The 3,723-nt window shown below is 56.6% G+C and overlaps 1 pseudogene; it reads right to left on the bottom strand.

Annotated features, from left to right (window-relative positions):
• Positions 1–2,307, bottom strand: part of LOC135563722 (uncharacterized) — an 8,514-nt pseudogene extending 6,207 nt beyond the window's left edge.
• Between the last annotated feature and the right edge of the window lie 1,416 nt (positions 2,308–3,723).

Genomic DNA, 3,723 nt, shown 5'->3' with positions numbered 1-3,723 from the left:
TGCTGCTGCTGCTGCTGCTGCTGCTGCTTAACGCTGCTGCTTGCTGCTGCTGCTGACTGCTGCTGCTGCTGCTGCTGCTGCTGCTGCAGCTGCTGCTGCTGCTGCTGCTGCTGCTGCTGCTGCTGCAACTGCTGCTGCTGCTGCTGCTGCTGCTGCTGCTGCTGCTGCTGCTGCTGCTGCTGCTGCTGCTGCTGCTGCTGCTGCTGCTAACTGCTGCTTGCTGCTGCTGCTGCTGCTGCTGCTGCTGCTGCTGCTGCTGCTGCTGCTGCTGCTGCTGCTGCTGCTGCTGCTGCAACAACTGCGGCTACTACAGCAGCGGCAACCAGCAGTACTACAGCAGCGGCGGCCGAAAACAACAACCTTTCTGCTGCTGCGGGCAACAGTCTGCTGCTGCTGCAACAGCGGCAAGGCTGGGGCAGCAGCGGCAGCAGCTGCTTGCTGCTGCAACAGCTGCTGCTGCCCAACAGCTGCTATTTCTGCAACAACAGCTGCTGCTGGACAGCAGCAGGGTGCTGCTGCAGCAGCTAAGCTGCGGCAACAAACAGCTGCTGCTGTAGCTGCAGCGCTGCTGCTGCTGCTGCAACGCTGACTCAACAGCGGCTCCCTCCACAGCTGCAACAACTGCTGCTCCCTCCCACCCCTACCTTCTCGCTGTCCACCCTGCCCACCCTGCAAACCTGCTGCTTGTCCCCCCACCTGCTGCTGCTGCTGCAACAGCCCCAGTTCTGCTGCCCCACAGCAGCCCCAGTTCTAGCCTGAGCTCCATGCAGCTGCTGCTGCTCAACAGCTCCATGCAGCCCCCAGTTCGGCCTGCTGCTCCATGCAGACCCAGTTCTAGCCCCCACAGCTCCAGCAGCGGCAGTTCTGCCCCACAGCTCCATGCAGCCCCAGTTCTAGCCCCACATGCAGCCCCAGTTCTAGCCCCACAGCTCCATGCAGCCCCAGCCTCGGCTGCTATCCCCCACCCCAGCACTAGCCTTGGTTCTTGCCGCTGTCCCCTGCTCTGTACCCCAGTCCTCTCTGAGCACGGCCCAGTCCCTCTCTGTACCCCAGCCCTCTCTGTACCCCAGCTCCCTCTCTTTGCCCAGTCCCTCTCTGTACCCCAGACCCTCTCTGTACCCCAGACCCTCTCTGTACCCCAGTCCTCTCTGCTACCCCAGTCCCTCTGCTGTACCCAGCCCTCTCTGCTACCCCAGACCCTCTGGTACCCCAGTCCTCTCTCTGCTACCCCAGTCCTCTCTGTACCCCAGACCTGCTCTGTACCCCAGTCCCTCTCTGTGCCCCAGACCCTCTCTTACCCCAGACCCTTCTGCTACTTCCACTGCTACTACTAATCAAATCAAATCAAATCACATTTATTTATATAGCCCTTCGTACATCAGCTGATATCTCAAAGTGCTGTACAGAAACCCAGCCTAAAACCCCAAACAGCAAGCAATGCAGGTGTAGAAGCACGGTGGCTAGGAAAAACTCCCTAGAAAGGCCAAAACCTAGGAAGAAACCTAGAGAGGTTGGCCAGTCCTCTTCTGGCTGTGCCGGGTGGAGATTATAACAGAACATGGCCAAGATGTTCAAATGTTCATAAATGACCAGCATGGTCGAATAATAATAAGGCAGAACAGTTGAAACTGGAGCAGCAGCACAGTCAGGTGGACTGGGGACAGCAAGGAGTCATCATGTCAGGTAGTCCTTGGGCATGGTCCTAGGGCTCAGGTCCTCCGAGAGAGAGAAAGAAAGAAAGAGAGAAGGAGAGAATTAGAGAACGCACAGGCTATTACTACTGCTACTACTACTACTACTGCTACTAATACTGCTACTTCTACTGCTGCTACTACTACTACTGCGACTACTACTACTACTAGTACTACTGCTACTACAACTGCTGCTACTACAGCTGGTATTAATGGTAGCTAATACAAATAGCCTGTCTTGTCAAGGCATGACTCCCCCCTCCCTCCCACCCTACCCGCTCCCTCCCTCCCACCCTACCTTCTCAGTCCCACCCTGCCCACCCTGCAAGCCCTGCCCCACTCACCCAGCCCCCCACCCTGCACGCTGCACGCCCAGCCCCAGTTCTAGCCCCACATGCAGCCCCAGTTCTAGCCCCACAGCTCCATGCAGCCCCAGTTCTAGCCCCACAGCTCCATGCAGCCCCAGTTCTAGCCCCACAGCTCCATGCAGACCCAGTTCTAGCCCCACAGCTCCATGCAGCCCCAGTTCTAGCCCCACAGCTCCATGCAGCCCCAGTTCTAGCCCCACATGCAGCCCCAGTTCTAGCCCCACAGCTCCATGCAGCCCCAGCCTCATACCTATCCCCCACCCCCAGCACTAGCCTTGGTTCTTGCCCTAGTCCCTCTCTGTACCCCAGTCCCTCTCTGTACCCCAGTCCCTCTCTGTACCCCAGCCCTCTCTGTACCCCAGTCCCTCTCTGTACCCCAGTCCCTCTCTGTACCCCAGACCCTCTCTGTACCCCAGACCCTCTCTGTACCCCAGTCCCTCTCTGTACCCCAGTCCCTCTCTGTACCCCAGTCCCTCTCTGTACCCCAGACCCTCTCTGTACCCCAGTCCCTCTCTGTACCCCAGTCCCTCTCTGTACCCCAGACCCTCTCTGTACCCCAGTCCCTCTCTGTACCCCAGACCCTCTCTGTACCCCAGACCCTCTCTGTACCCCAGTCCCTCTCTGTACCCCAGACTCTCTCTCTACTCCAGACTCTCTCTCTACTCCAGACTCTCTCTGTACCTCAGCCCCTCTCTTTACTCCAGACTCTCTCTCTACTCCAGACTCTCTCTCTACTCCAGACTCTCTCTCTACTCCAGACTCTCTCTGTACCTCAGACTCTCTCTCTACTCCAGACTCTCTCTATACCTCAGACTCTCTCTCTACTCCAGACTCTCTCTCTACTCCAGACTCTCTCTCTGTAACCCCAGACTCTCTCTATACCTCAGACTCTCTCTCTACCCCAGACTCTCTCTATACCCAGACTCTCTGTACCTCAGACTATCTCTACCCCAGACTCTCTCTACCCCAGACTCTCTCTACCCCAGACTCTCTCTATACCCAACTCTCTCTGTACCCCAGACTTTCTCTCTACCCAAGAATTTCTCTCTACCCCAGACTTTCTCTGTACCCCAGACTTTCTCTCTACCCCAGACTTTCTCTATACCCCAGACTTTCTCTGTACCCCAGACTCTCTCTCTACCCCAGACTTTCTCTATACCCCAGACTTTCTCTATACCCCAGACTTTCTCTATATCCCAGACTCTCTCTACCCCAGACTCTCTCTGTAACCCCAGACTCTCTCTGTAACCCCAGACTCTCTCTACCCCAGACTCTCTCTACCCCAGACTCTCTCTGTAACCCCAGACTCTCTCTACCCCAGACTCTCTCTGTAACCCCAGACTCTCTCTGTAACCTCAGACTCTCTCTACCCCAGACTCTCTCTGTAACCCCAGACTCTCTCTATACCCCAGACTCTCTCTGTAACCCCAGACTCTCTCTGTAACCCCAGACTCTCTCTACCCCAGACTCTCTCTACCCCAGACTCTCTCTGTAACCTCAGACTCTCTCTGTAACCCCAGACTCTCTCTGTAACCCCAGACTCTCTCTACCCCAGACTCTCTCTGTAACCTCAGACTCTCTCTGTCACCCCAGACTCTCTCTGTAACCCCAGACTCTCTCTGTAACCCCAGACTCTCTCTGTAACCCCAGACTCTCTCTGTAAC

The sequence above is a fragment of the Oncorhynchus nerka genome, linkage group LG22, assembly GCF_034236695.1.
Source record: "Oncorhynchus nerka isolate Pitt River linkage group LG22, Oner_Uvic_2.0, whole genome shotgun sequence".
Taxonomy (NCBI): Eukaryota; Metazoa; Chordata; class Actinopteri; order Salmoniformes; family Salmonidae; genus Oncorhynchus; species Oncorhynchus nerka.
The sequence above is the reverse complement of the archived record's forward strand: the minus strand, read 5'-3'. Positions and strand labels throughout refer to the sequence as shown.